Source organism: Cygnus olor, chromosome 3 (genome assembly GCF_009769625.2).
Source record: "Cygnus olor isolate bCygOlo1 chromosome 3, bCygOlo1.pri.v2, whole genome shotgun sequence".
Taxonomy (NCBI): Eukaryota; Metazoa; Chordata; class Aves; order Anseriformes; family Anatidae; genus Cygnus; species Cygnus olor.
In genome coordinates, this window is record NC_049171.1 from 116,142,648 (window position 1) to 116,158,172 (window position 15,525).

Consider the following 15,525-nt stretch of genomic DNA (forward strand, 5'->3'; position numbering starts at 1 on the left):
ATGTTAACATTGCCTGGTGTTTCCCTACCGCTCTATTTTGGCCCCGGCTTCAGGGCAGGGTTGCAATACGTAGATGTCCAAATGGCAATAAAGGTGCTGTCACCGGGGTGTGGGGGGGTATATGCACAAAGGAGGAGGCAGCTCGCAGCATGTCTGTGTTTCTAATCAAAGGCCTCTTGGAGAATATCCCCTTGTACCCAGCGAACGACTGCATGGATCGGGTGTGGGGAGGCTGCAGAAAGTCTGTGTGAGAGGGAGAAACGGAGATGTGAGACCAGTGGAAGACCAAAATGGATAAAAAAGGCACGAGGGCAGTGATGTTAACTCAGGCTACGGGAGTAGCTCTCCAGAGACAACATCCTCTTTCTAATCTTAGACTTCCCCAGGAGATATATATGTCTGGGTGTGTATGTATAGGTATAGGCACAAAAACGCACTCACATAAGAAAGACGAAGAAAAGGCACCCACAGTGCTTACAGCCCCAAGGCTAAGGGCTGCACACAGCTCTGTTCTGAGGTTTAGACTTGTTGATGATAAATGTGCTGTTATTCTGGCTGCAGATTTTTATTTCTGGGGATATCAATTGAATTCTTATTATGAAAGCAGAAAATTGGAGTTACATCTGGTGACTGACGCATGTGACAGTATCACTGCAAGGAATTCCAGTTTCCTGAAGCTTTTCAATTAACTCGGTGCACTTTTCCTCAGGTGCTACGTGCTGGGTTTTTCAGCATGTGCCTGCTTCCAAGTTGTAAATCAACGAGGAGGTTATTGTACTTTCGTAGGAGCACTTGTGCCAGTAAAATGAAACAGCAAATAATAAACCCCAAGGAGATTTATATAGCCTGAGTTGATGAAACGATTACTTTCTCATTCCTACGCTCTCTCAGAGAGGTGGGTTAAAAATAACTGAAAATTTACAAGAGCCTAAAACTGAATCTGAAAAGTACAACCTCAGCAACTTATTGGGCTCAGCCTAGCGAGCACCAGATTTACTGTTTGCAATTTCTTCAACTTGTTCGGTCATTTTTATTTTTATTTTTTTTTTCAACTGCCCCCTCCCCAGTTTGATGACAAGCGTTGGCAAAAACATCTGTGCAAATAAAGCAGGGGAAAGAATGAAGGAACTTGGCAAAGAGCCCCATGTGTCTGCTATGGCAAAAATGTATGATAAAAGCATCCTTTGCCTTAATAGCCCGGAGTCTCCAGGGGTCACTTCTCACGTGGCAGATGAGGAGCCTGCTTGGGTTACGGCTGCTGGGGGCTTCTGCCAGGCACCTCGGTCTCCTCGCCGTGGTTGAAGTTTCAGGAAGAGGCTGAGAAACCTCCACAGCACTTTCAGGGGTGAACTGGGAGCCCGAACCCAGACCAGGTGGTGACCTCTCCCCCAGGACTCCTGTCCGTGCTCCCAGCACTGCTATGGCTCGCAGACGGTGACTTCTTTCAGGCCAAATGCTTCAGCAGTGACAGGAGCAGAGACTAGAGCTGTGCTTGCCGTTGGCATGCCCAGGAGCAGGGCAGGGCAGAGAGGGATGAGCAGTGCTTTGAGAGCGATGGGAGGACTAACCGCATTGCTCCGAAGGACGCGTGTTGGTTTTATCCCTGCCTGATACGTTGGCTTGATAAATGCTCCGCTGACAGCATCGGGATTAAGCTGACAGCGCTTCCCATTCAGAACAAGCCAGGAGGTCCCACGGTCAGCTGCAGCTGGGGCACTTAGGGTCAGAAAGCAACAGGACAGCGGCCGTATCCTTCTGTCACCATTGGTGATGGCAAAGCCCTGATGAAATAGTGCATTCCCCTGTTTTTTCGCTGCTTGTACTAGCGAATAAACCCAGCAGCCCCTCCTCTTGCACAACTAAGATGCCTTCATGTCCTGCTCACTGTCTTCCTCCGTTCAAGCTTCCTGGGTGCCTGAGAACGAGTCTGTCCTCTCAGTGAGTCACTCCTGACTCAGAGCCGCGCCGAGGGCATGCCAGGGCCCCACGCGCCTGGGGACAGGCAACGGCGGCCGCCTCTGCATGACGCCTCCAATGTCACCTCGCTCCCTGCTTCCTACTGAGACCTCCTGCGGAAAACAGCTGCGCTTCGGGGAGCAGCTCAGGGTTTTACAGCCCTTTAAACAGTGGGGTTTGTTCCTCCTCTTCCTCCTCTGGATCATGGGCAGCCTGTGAATAATGCGATCCAGGTTGATGCGGCAAATCCTGCCCCTCGTGCTCTGATCGTGGCAGGACCACAACAGCCAGCCAGGACATCTGCACCTCCCCGGCCACAGCTGCTGCTGCAAAAAGCTTTCTTCTACGTTTTCCTATACGACTGTTGAGAAGTTCACTGGAAAGATGGGGGAAAACGAAGAGGTTGGTCGGTTTTCTAGCGGCAGAAATATTTCTGTTGTAAATGAGGAAGAACAAAAGAATGTACGGGTGGGCTGTTTGTTGGCAGGATTGATTCATCCAATGGGAAGTTCTGCTTTCCCCCCAAAACAGACAACTCTACAAGCATGTTTGTTTTTTGATTTTTTTTTCTTTTTTTTTTTTTCTTTTTTTACCAAGAACAGTGTCAAGGCATTGCTTTCAGCTGGCCCCGTGACTTCCCCTCGGTGTTGTGCTCCTCGCCCCGAGGGCGCTCCCCGATACCGGCGGGCGTTCCCCGGGGATCGTCAGGCCCTGTCTATCAGTGCCGCAGATCTTCACATTGAACGTGGTGGCTAAAAGAAATAGCGATATGCATTTTAATGGGCCAATTACCCTCTGAAGGTTTGCATGTGATTCTTATTTTCGATGTTATATAAAAGCTAAGGGTGGGATTTTCAAAACCACTCAGTGCTGGCCTAATTCCGCTCCCATTGAAGTCAGTGGGGCTTTCTTACCCTTGACTGTAATAGGAGCAGAGTTAAGCCAGCGCTGAGTGCTTATGAAAACCACATCCTAAATATGCTCCCAGACCTCACCCATATTTCTGCTTTCATGGCATGAAATTTGTTTTCATCATATTACATGTGCTGGAATGCTGATGTCTAAGGGAAGCTACTAGGGATTGAGTTCGATATTAAATCTGACCGGGCTTGGCTTTGTGGGTCACAGCTAAAGCGTTCCCGTAAGTACAGCGTAGAGGCTCATCACACAAATAATGCCAGTGGTGTCAGGACAAGTCAGAGCTGGTCACGCCCCAACTTGTCCCAGGTGCTCAGGGTTTAGGGCAGGCACGGGAAGCACCTTGTTCTCCAGGCAGACACCTCCTGCAAGGACCAGACTCTGCCACAAGCCATCTCGGTACCCATGTCCTTGCTCCCGGAGGCGGCAGGGAAAAGGAGTCTGCTGGGAGCGTTTCTGGGTGGACTACACCCGGAGTGGTCCTTCTCATGAAAGTCAGTGTCCCAAAGTGGCTTGCTTCAGCAAAAGTGGAGGGGAGTCTTGGGCCATGGGTCCCTGGAGCTCTGTTGGCTCGGGGAAGGACCAGCCTTCTGTGTACAATGCTGGGAAGCAACTGCTGCGGGAATTTTTAGGGAATCGGACTTTCTGCAGAATAGAGTTTGGACAGAAAGTGTCTGTTTAACTCAGAAATGTCAGCTCCTCACAGAGAATTGCCAGATTGCTGATTTGGAGAACTTGGTCTTTTTTTTTTTTCTTGTTGGTGTTTTTTTTTTCTTTTTCTCTTCTTCTTTGCATGTGTATTTGATCTGTGAGAGGAGGCGGTTGCTATAAAAATGTTACTTTGATTCTCAGATTCTTGATAAAAAGGTTGACATTTTCTGAAGGAAGAAAAATGGTTCCCCAGCCTTACCCCTTAAAGTCACTGTAGCACATCGCCTTTCAAGCGGGCTGGCAAAATCCTGTATTTTGTGCTCAAGTTAATTTGGAAGTGACCTTTTAGGGGGGGAAAGGTGGCTGTGCCAGGGGATTGGCTGTGCTCAGCAGCACTATGGAATGTGGCGGATCCCATCCCAGTGACCTCCATTGTTTTAGGATTTTGTCGGGATCCTGGTGGAGACTGAAATGACACCACCAGTGAAAATCCATCTTAGGGAAGAGATCCCACCCCAGCCTCCGTAACCCAGGGATGAAACCAGCTGGGAAGAGCTGCAATCTCGTTCAGTGTGGCCAGGAAAGTCATTTTGTGTTCCCTGTGCAAGCTGGACTGAACTTGGCCCACGGATGATTGTTGCTGTCGATCCAAATCTCCCAAAAGGCTGGTGTATTTTCTTGCTAATAAATGTCCCACAAATGTTTTGAATTTCTGCACTCATTAGGGCTTAGGGAGGCGATTTGTCAGGACCAAAGACGTCTTCTACAATAAACCAGCAGCTGTCTGCAAAGGGTGAGGAGACATTTGTTGCCGTGAGCTGAGTCTGCTGTCAGCAACCAGGCCCCTGACCAGCCCTAGTAAATGTTTTATTGATTTAATATTAAATTAACTGCCCGGGCATAAGGAGTGCATTATTTTTAATGGCATTCTGATATTAGGGACTGCAGTTTGCTAGAATGCACCTGTAAAATTAGTATCCCTTAGTATTCTGCAGGAGCCATAAAACGTAGTGCTCTTTGTGTGCAGCGCTCTGAAGCTCGCCATGGGTAACGTGACACAGCTCTCACTTGTAGCCTCTCTGGTGGCTGCACCGATCTCTGCTAGGAAAGGAAGAGGATTTGGGTCATCTTGGAAGGCTTATTCCAAGTTCATCTCTACTTTGCTCCGAAAGGGGTAAATGGAGCCTCTGAAGCCAGGGTCCTAATCCCAGAGCATCTTGTCTGACCAGGCATGGTACCACATGGCAGTTTCTATACAGGGCACTCAAAACAGCAAGGCACCTTCTGGAGGTCAGTGTTGGCACCAGTGATCTTCCCCTGTTTTTTCCAGTTAATGCAAGAAAGGGAAAAATTACAATAAAAATTATCACTTCTTCAGCCCCAAATGAACCACCCTGTAATGTGGCTGTCTATTAGGGAAAGATAAGGAAGCATAAGAATGAAAATATTTCCTGATTTCGGAATTCATCCTGTTGTGTTTTTTTGTTGTTTTTGTTGTTGTTGTTGTTGTTGTCGGGTTTTTTTGTTTGTTTGTTTTTACTGGGTTATGAATTTAGAAGAAGAAAAAATTAACTCATCGCAAATTGTGTTTTGTTTAACAACAACAACAAAGTTCAAACAGCATCACCCAGCTGTAGTTCTTATCATTCTTTACTTCTGCAAATTAGGGCATAAAAAAGAAAATCTGTCACTGGGAGCAGAAGGGATAGTTTTTGCATAAGTTCTGCTCTCTAGTGCAACAGTTGCTTTTGTTTTCTGCTGAGTACTGCAGCCTGTTTCCATGTGGTGATCTCTTGTTTTTATCAAGTTCTGCTATTCCAGTACAAAGCGAGAATTTTTCTAATGTCAATAACATACACCTTGCTGCTCTACAATTACTGTTGGTTTTGCTTAAAATTACTATGATTGCTCTTTTGCTATGGCAACCTTTCTCTTTTTGCTAAAATGCGTTCCTAGTAATTGTTGCATTTGGTTTCATGAAGGTTATAAAAATGTCACGTTTGAGCTGTTTATATTTTTTAACTCCCTCAGAAATGGTTAATTACAAAGTCAAATCTTAAATGGCATTCAGATGGGGATTCCAGGGAATCCCAAGATTTCTGAGGGGTTGCTTTGCATTGATTTCACAGCAATGAATCGCAAAGCTGAAACAATAATGGATACAAGACAGACCAGCAAGCATAAAGCCGTCATCTTGGTACTTGTAAGTACTCGGTTATAAAAATGAAAACACTAAATTAAAAGTGTGTAGTCTTAGGGAATGAGGAAGGGTACCAAATTCCTTATGTTTTGTCAGTAAATTAAAGACTGAAGAGCTAAGGGGCTTTTCCTATGACTGAGCGATTGAATTAATTTCAAGCAGCAAATCCAAGTAGCACAGCAATCTCAGGGGGTGGGTCATGATTAAAATGGACACAATAGCAAAATCTGACGCAAGGCCTTTTTCAACCACTTCCTTACAAGATAGCTCTTTGTAAATCTTGTTTGCAAAGGCACAAATGATCTCTCTCCTGCTTGCTTTCTTGGGCATACCAGTGAATGAAAATCACGTGTTAATATTCCTTAGGGAAATGTTGACAAGAAATGTTTATTTTTGTTGTGGTTTTCCACAGGAAATACAGGTTTCCTTTGGAAAAAAAAAAAAAAAAAGGAGGGGGGGAGAAGAAAATTGAAAATTTCACTGAACTTTTTCCTCAGAGTTTTGGGGACCAAAAATCAAACAGATCTCTTTTTCTAGAGAAAAATATGGAAGGTGAGACAGAAAACTGAATCATATTTTAAAAGGCGTCAATTGTTGTCTGTAGAGGTTGTTGTTTCAACAGACGTAGTTTCTGTAGGAAGTCTCACAAGAAAAAAGTTCACAAGCTCTCTCTGTGAGAGATCCTTTTTGTTGTCATAGTTGTTATCAAATTATAATGAATTTATCAGAAGACAAAATCTACCCAGCATCTCTCCATGGCTCTGACCCATGTGGATGCACCAAGAGCACAGGGAAAACCATGTAAAGTGGCTCTGTGTTAAGGCTCCTGTTGACTTCAGTACTAGATAGAATCATAGAACCATTCAGTTTGGAAAAGACCCTTCAGATCACCAAGTCCAACCATCAGCCTAACACAGCCAAATCCATGAAGCCAACCTCTTAATTTTTTCTATCATGATATCAACGTTGTTCTGCCCACTCTTCTGCCACTTTCCCTCATGATGTATATGACACTAATTTGCCACCTTTTGTTTAAAATTCAGAGGTAAACACTTTGCAAGAGGGCCTGCATTGTGGGCCATTTCCACGGACTTAGCAAAGATGGGGCAGCTTAGCACTCATTTCAGGAGCTAGTTGTGTGAGTATCCTGCCCATTTTGTGCTGGCTCTCAGCTCAGCTTTGAGACCGAGGATTAGAAAATTGTACCAAAAGGTGGGTAACTGCTGGATGATGGCTTTTGAGTTGACAAATGCAGATAATTCATTGCCCGGGCAACTTGAGTTGACAGAGTCAAACCATACTTTTTTCAAAGGATGTGGTGGATTTACTTATTCCTGTTTCTGTATTTGATTTACTACCACATGATTTCATTAAATAAGAACTTAACATGGGGATTTCTGCCAAGCAACTTTAGGCAAGGCCCATATTCCACAAATCCCTAAATTTGAGGGTGGTGGGTGGGGGAATCATCATATTTTTCTAGCAGATGTCTGTGCTGCCTGTGGACTAGAGTTTGGGGCGGTTTGTTATTACTGTTGTTGCTTTAAAACCCTTGTAAAATTATGTTTATTTTTCTCCCATTAGATAATGAACTTGATTTTTTCCATCCAGTAAAAATGATGATAACTTTAATAACTATTAATTCTCTTAATTAATTGCAACACTGGAGGGAATAAAAGAGAAACCTTCAAACAGGCTTGAGCTGGTTTCAAATTCAAACAGAGCTCTCTCTTGCCCTCATCAAGTATAAGGCCACACAGCTCATGTTTGCTGGCATTTTTAAGTTAAGTTAAGTTAAGTTAAGTTTTAAGATAAAAATGTGTTAGAAGGTTCCTACCATAATGCCTGGATAGAAAATCCATGCCCTGGTAGCTCAACTGTCCAGGTCATGTTAAATTGTTCTGGAAAATGAGAGAATGCAAAGAAGAAAATGCCAAAGAAAATGCAGTGAGAGAAGAAAAAATCATGCAAGTTGGCCAAGAAGTCAGTTACACTTTTTGGCCCAGGTTCTGGTGTGGTATAAATCGTTACCGTTCAGCTTCGGTGCAGCCGTTCTACTTCGCAGTTTTCAGTTTGACCTGTTGTCAACTTTGAGCAAAGGTGGTAACAGTCAAAATTACACACAGCCACAAAGCAGTTTAGCTCACTTTTGCATGCTGATCTCTACCCTCAAATGTTGTTTGGAGGACTTGTTCCAGTCCTCATCATTAGGGTGAATATAATGCAAACTGAGATCATAGGAACAGTATGCCTCAGCTGAAGGTCTGGTGTGGGAGACAGACTGGAGATGATCCATTGGTCTCAATTTCTGAGCTAGGTACCCACTCCTCTATTTGAGAAGGATTTCTAAATGACACCTAGCAAGGAGAAGTTAGAGGCATTTATGTGATCTCTGTCCGCTGCCACCATCTTCAGTAGACTCTGGTTTTTGCTCTGAAATGCTCCAGAGACATTTCTGGGAGCTGTTCTCTGGAGCCTATGCCAAGTGTAGCTCATCTGAACCCCAGGGTCCAAGTCAATGTGCACAGCCCTCAGGCAGAGCGGGCTGGGAAGGCCACCTGCTAACCGTTAGCCTCAACACTTCTTTTTTGTTCTTTATTCGTCTGTCCTTCTTGGTCATTTCAGGTCTTGGCTTCAGGTGACAAATGGCACCATCGACTGGCTGCCATCTAGCAGCACATGCTGCTGCTCGCCTTCGAAACCCCTGAAGTGTTCTGGTCATTGCCCCAAGAAATTGTGTTTACATCATCTCCAGGAGACATCCGGAGTTAAAAAATGGCCAGAACAGCTTAGTGCTTTTGGCTTATTGTTTGAATATTTAAAGACATTGCATCTGGAAAGTATTCCATTAATTTGTGGCTAGCACCCATATATCAAATCCATGAGCTTCCAAGTAAACAGCTGTCACTGGAGCTGCCATGGAGGGAAATTGGCACCGCTAGCTTGTGGTGAGCAGAGAGGGAACATGCTGGTACAGACTAATCCAAGGAGGAAACATTAACCCAGATGTGTAGAGGACAATGAATGAATTGTTCCGTAGAGCTCCTCAACTTTTCAGCTGCATTAATGTGAGACACAATTAAGGCCTCAGACTGTTCTGTTCACTCACACACATACACAGAAGCATGCATATCATCATAGTCAGAAAGATGGGGTTGCATACTGTAACTATATGCCATAAAACAGCCTTCAAGTCATGCCTAGCTCTGGATTTCCTAATGCATCAAGGATTGCCTTGTCTAGCTTCCCTCCAGCCATAGGAAAGGGCCATTCCAATACTGCCACCAGTAGCAGTTGTGACCTTGCCATAAGTTGGCCATACCAAGCCTTGGGAAGTGATTCAGCCTAAAATTAACTCCACAAATGAAATACAAGATTCATCTTCAGCTAGTGCCACTTCCTGAAGCATCTTCCTCTGTGCCCGTGCACACAAGAAGTGGATCGTGTGTGCAAGGAAGAGAGGAGACTGTCCGTGCTGGTGGCAACCTGTCTTTAGGCTGGTTCAGCCACATAGGCGTCTTGTGGTGGGTATTCAGCCTGAAAAACTGAGGAACCAAAACCATCCATGCCCTCCCCACAAAAGACACAGTAGGCTCAGCACCCATCCAGACCCTGGTGTCGTGGGGAGATGTGTGGGGTGTTTGCCACAAAATTTGAGCTGCCCTGGGGCTCTTGGCAGTGCTGTGTCCCGAGTGCCTCAGCTGGAACTGTGCTCAGCTCAGAGTAGTGCAAGAATTGCTACCTGAAGCCGGGTGAATAGCCGAGCCAAGGACTCGGCTTCAGTTTTCAAACACTGCCGTTACTGGCAGAGCTGTTGTTGTGCAGCCTAAGGCAGGGGGGTGAAACCCGTTAATTTCAGTTATGTGTTTGATCAGTGTGTTTTCCATGCGGTGCTCAAGTAAATGAACTAATTAATTAAGAGGAATTGTACACATGGAAGAGGGGCAGAGGTGATATTGCTGCTTACATTTTCTAAGTAATGTTCGTCATCTAAGGGATGTTAGAGAAGTATTGAGAAACACCACATCAAGATCAGCCTTTCTGGTGGTAGGTGCTGGGGGGCATCCGGGGAGCTTACAGCTGCAGCAGTGGAAGGGCAGCAAGGAGGAGGGCTTCCCTTCTGCTCTTCAGAAGGGAGGATCTGAGGCCAAGGGACATGAGGTGGGGCCCCAGAGGAGGTGACCACATCAATCCCAGGGGAAGCGTGGATGACCTGGGATGCAGGGAAGAAAAGGAAGGGATAACCTTTCCAACTTCTGCCCAACAGATGCTCTGGCATCTACTCTGGATGCTCTGGCTCTCCACCGGACTTGGGATCTACCTTGTGTTTACTAACCAGCCCAAAGTGGGTTTGAACTGGTGACCTGAAGGTGAAGGGCTCTGCATCTTATTAGAATTACTGTGAGCTGCTGAATGAGTCCCCCATGGCAGTTAATATTTGATTATGGTTCTAGAAAATGTTCAGCTTTTACAATTAGTGTCAAAGCAGTGGTAAGCCCCTCTTTGATTCCTGGGTGTAGGCTCGTGCTTTTCTTAACCTCACACGTATGCTGGCATATTTACAGTAAGTGCTCAGGGGGTTGGGTTTTTTTATTATTATTATTTTTTTTTTGAATTAAAAATGAAAGTTCCCCAGGGAAATTATGCAATGGGAAATAGCCACTTCAATAAACTTGACTCACACATTTTATTGATTATGGTAAATTTAATTATTCCATTTAAACCTTACTTACACGTAAAAAAAAAATGTATCCTTCCTACATGTTTTTTCCCAATTTTGTATCCTTTGCTACAGACCAAACACGTACTATATACATTATTCTACATTTTTAGAGGAGAAACACTCAAAGCTAAGCTTCTCCCTAATAATTATAAATTAAAATGAGAAAACATACCATAAATGGTATTCAAAACATCCTCAGATAGAACTTTGATTAATTAAACAGCAGTAATTATAGCTTTTAAATATTCTTTTGTCTCTGCCCTATATTCAGTGCACCATTTTTGCTAAGGGAGACAATTACTCAAGTGGAAAGGATGTTAAAAAAAGCACAAAACAGGTATTTCTACATCTCAGTATTTCATTAGGTGATACCTTTCTTTTTCTTTAAGCTCAGATAATACCTAGAGGCCTCGATCTTTTTGGGAAACCACTGCACTAGGGTCTTTAGAGGCAACAGTTGAAAGAGCAGCAAAAGAGCTGGTCCCTGGGTCATTCTTGGGTTTTAACCTTTTTTCTCTAAAACAGAGTTGCAAAATTGCTACTGGGTATCTTTCCCTTTCCCTGAATTCCTGCCACTGCTCCTGACCTACTGAACCACTTCCAATGCAGGCAACCATCTTTTTTTTTTTTTTTTTTTTCCTTCTTAAACTTAAGAATGGTCTCTCCTTCCTGATGGAATTCATTCATTCATTACCTTCTGACTCTTCCCATGAACAGGAATCTGTGGGACTGAGGGCAAAGCAGTTCACCATGGGTAGGAATTAGGCCACAGAAAGAGGAATTAGAGATGAAAAATGAAATGTAATTCACAAAGTTTTTGTACTGCCTCTTGCATGAGGGGACCATTTGGAGCCAGCCCATCCCAGCAGTGAGGCAAATCATGGTTTGTTGTCCTCCTTGAAGCTGCACAATTCAATCTGGAGTGCAGTATTTGGGGTTCTGCCTGGTTTTGAAAGCTGAATGAAGCCAGGATTTGCTCAAGTCATTGTTGCTTGGAGACACATCTTCCATCCAAGTGCTTTCTCAGGGCTGTCAGACCTGGGATTGTTGGAATCCCATGGCCAAACTCTAATCTGGTGAAATCTGAAAGGGAGCCGCTTACTTCAAGGGGGCTGCACCTCTTTCATCAGTGAGGTGAGCCTGGGAGAAACCGGTGAGTTGCTCCAGTTTCTCTCCTGGCAGCACTTTTGGCTATCACCGCTGTCAAGCACAGTGACCAGCCCAGCACCCTTCTGGAAGTCCCTTCTTGGCAAAAGATGGGCTGGGGAATACTCCACAAAGACCTCAATGTCATTTCTGTCCCCGGGTTTTCCACGTTACAGCATAAGTGACTCAAGATAGAGGATACTTGTCCCATGGCTTGAAACAAAAATTTGGATGCTCTGTACCCTGGTGGGTTACAGATTTATTTGCTTTATTCAAAAAGTATAACTGGAATTAAGTACTTACATATTTGTACATGACCTACCCTTAAAAATAACTACTATTTGATGTAAACTGGCGAGGTTCCCTTGAGTTAAATGGATTCACTCCAGCTTGCACCAGATGAGGATTAGGCCCCAAGATTCATGCAAGCCTGGTTGTGATGACCTTGAAAAGAACTTAGATTAAAGATGCGTTTGGAAGCAAACCGATTCATAAGCCTGGCTGATTTAGTTTGTTTTTCTGGCAAGTCCTAGTTTTCTGAAAATATGACCTTGTTACAATATGTATTACACCAAATCCTTCACTTAATGAGCCCATTGCCACAGATGTCACTCTCCATGCCATAACTCCCCAAAACATTTCAATTTCCTTCCCCATAACTGTCACCACGCTTGCTCTGGCCGCCACAGGGAGGAAACATACCCATGTAGCAGATCCCAGACTCGGCTCTTGGCCTAGATGACATGCAGAAGAGTTATTTTGCAGACGGACCAACCTAGGACACGTGTTCCCGCTGGGATCGGCGCTCTGCTCTCCCCTCGTGGCCTCCTTAACGAGAGCACGAGAGCTCAAACCAACAGCCAGCTCCTCAAATGGAAACAACAAAAGCCTCCTTCTCATTACCCAGGCTGACTCAGAAAAGAGTAGAAAAGGGTTTTTTTTGACAGAACTGCGGATCACAGACTCGCGAGATACAGCTTGTCACCTAGCACTGTCAGCGATGCTCCATGTGAAGTTATAAGGTCACCTGCTTGGTTCCTGCCTCAGTTTCCACAGTTGTGGGGATAGTAGTGTCTCCCTGTGGGCCAGGGGCTCTGTGAGGATTTGTAAACCAGGAGATCTGGTGTGTAGCTCCTATGGTGTCGGTGGTGATGTAGAGAGGCATATAAGCAACACTTCAAATGACGTACGAGCTGGAATCCCATGGCTAGAAGGAATTCTGACATCTGACTTAGGAGTTCAGGAATCACTCCAGAAAAAAAATAATAATCTTCCTTTTTCCCTCCTAAAAGGTGAGCCTAAAGCTATTGTCTCTCTTCCTGCTTTTCGCAGTCTTGCATAATGATCTACATGAGAACTGCAAAGTACAAAAGCCAAATGCTTCATGCTCTAAGTTTTGAAATGGAGCAATTGCAGTGCTCTTGACGTTTTCTTTTTCCTTTGGATGTTTTTCTTTCAAAGCAAAGTGTAGTCAAAAAGGGATCTACTGGTGGGACTGCATATTTCAAAGAAATGGATGTGTATTCCTTATACAAACCCTATATAACCACGTAGGTATATGGTTCTTTTATATGGCTCTTTTGAAGTTTTGCCAGCCATTTCTATTTACCACTGCTTCAAAGAAAGCGGAGTAGAGTGCCTGTGGAATCCCCGCTCTCCCAACACACAGAGACCTTGAGGTTGAAAAGAAGTTGCAATATTATTTTTCCCCCCGCCTTTTTTTTTTATTATTATTATTATTATTACTGCTATTACTAGTTGCAATAGCAAGTGCTGATCCAGTGAGGTGCTACATACCTTCAGCTCCCATGGGAGTCGCTGACAAGAACAAATACTCCCATAAGGGTTACTTGCCCATGATGTACTAGCAATATGGCTTGGCCAATTCTGCCCACCTTCCAACTCTCCTCTGAGTGCAGGAGGAAGGTCAGAACTGCCAGAGAAGGAGAGGTCTGGGAGGGAAAATGCTCCTCCTGGGTAGTGGACCCAGGGATGCTTTGGGAGCAGGCTGAGGTAGAACGTCTTCTGCAATGCCTTACTCCTGGTTAGTGCCGAAGATGCACAGGCACCAGTGTGCCAGCCACCTGCCTCATTGCACAGTGACACTTTCTCACATTCCTGTGAGAATAAATAGTTCCTCTCCCCTTCTCTATTTACAAGAATACCATGGTTTCACAGGGAAAAAAAGACTTGATTTTTCCACATCCCTTCCTCTTCCTTTAGCCTGTTTGATTCACTGATTAGTTTTGTACCCTCTAAGATAGACTCACTTTTAAAGCTTTATTTGTTTCCCTTTTTGTTTGTTTTTGTTGTTATTGGTAGGTTCAAGAGAAAAGTTTGAAGGCCTCATCTACTAGATGGCACGCGTGCATGGCTTTCTTCACTTTGCCATCCCTCCACAAGATTTCATCACGCTTGCCTAGAACCTAATCTGTAACACCCACCACAGAGCTGGTCCCAAGGAAAAGAGACAGTGGCTCACCACGTGACATCCTTTCTCTTAAGATCCCATTTCCTTCTATGTGGCCCCACTTGCCAGGCTGGCAGGATGGGTTCCCCCACTGCGCCGCGCTGGTTGGACGTAATCGCTGTAGTGCCACTGAGCAACATGTGGCGAACAGCTTTATCACCAAGGGCAGCCCAGCAAGCCGGGATGGATGAATGAGAAGCAGCTTCCAGCAGGGATGCTCCTCCATATTTTAAGTTAGTCTTTCTTGGAGAGTTGGGGAAGAAGAGATTGTTGTTTTTTTTTCCCTCTGTGTGATTCATTTTAACTGGCGCTATCTCTCACGGCACAGAGGGGCACCAGACAGCTTGTATAAAAGGTTGTCCTCAGGGATATCCTATTAATTTCTTAATCATTGAAAAGGCCAAAGATAGCTTCAGAGTCCAGCATCTCTGGGCAGCTGATCTGAAGCAAACCTGGAGAGAACAAGCCCATATCCTGAGAGCCCTCACCCAGCCCCATTTGACCACATCACAGCTGAGTTTGTGATCGGCCAGAAACCCCATCTTGTGTCCCTACAGAGCTCAGGCATGCCTTCAGACAAGTGTTCGACTCGTAATCTATCTATCCTACATGCTCTTTTTCTGAGCACCTCCCAGACCTTGCTACGTTTATCCTCTTAGCACCTCTGTAATTATCTCTCTTGTAACAGATGAGAAACAGAAGAACATGGAGATTTTGCAATTTGAGCTGAGGCAGGCAGGAGCTCTTTGGCAGAAGAAGAGGCCTCCCAAGGGGTGAGTAATGTCCTTTTGACAATCCCATTAGACTTCTGTTTGTATCCTTATGTACCTGGATACAAACCCCAAAGTTAAGCCCAAAGCATCTTGTAGACAGCAAAGTCACTCTCTGAACCTGGCTCTTCTGGGAGCGATGGCAGTGCTCTCACCACTGTCCTTCCCAGTCCCTGTCATAATTCCCAGAGACCAGATCTGCGAAACAGTTGCATTCTGTTCCAGTTTGAAGGATCAAGCCTTATTTATACAAGCAACATAAACATCTCTTTAGCTTGACAAATATACAGAAAATTCAGAACAGCTGCAGTCGTTGTGTGCAGTATTTTTCAGAACAATTTTGTGCACTCACAACTTTATTTTAACCAGAGTAACTGGCACAGTGAATCAAATGGCACTTGGCTTTAAATATATGCTTATGGTCAGCCCTAGTACTGATTATATCAACGGGAACTTTACCATATACCTGAATATAGCATTAAACCCTAATCAGCAGAAGGAATTGAGTATAAGTGCTGAGTGGAGAGGGAAACCAATTGGATAATATCCTTCAGGTGAGGCACATGCTTAGCCAAATGGAGGGCTCTGTATAAAACCAAGTGGAGCAATGGAAATCAGATCAGCAAGGCCTAAGGTCTGCCTAATGAACATCCTTCCCAGCATGTGAGTAAGCGGCACGTTAATTAGGCAT

The 15,525-nt window shown here is 44.7% G+C and overlaps 1 long non-coding RNA gene across 1 annotated transcript in view; it reads left to right on the plus strand.

The window, feature by feature from the left end:
* LOC121066812 overlaps positions 1 to 15,143 on the plus strand; it is a 139,513-nt gene extending 124,370 nt beyond the window's left edge. Inside the window, exon 4 of the long non-coding RNA XR_005817974.1 lies at positions 14,753 to 15,143. This is a non-coding gene — a long non-coding RNA (uncharacterized LOC121066812). The remainder of the gene's footprint in view (positions 1 to 14,752) is intronic.
* Positions 15,144 to 15,525: the final 382 nt, after the last annotated feature.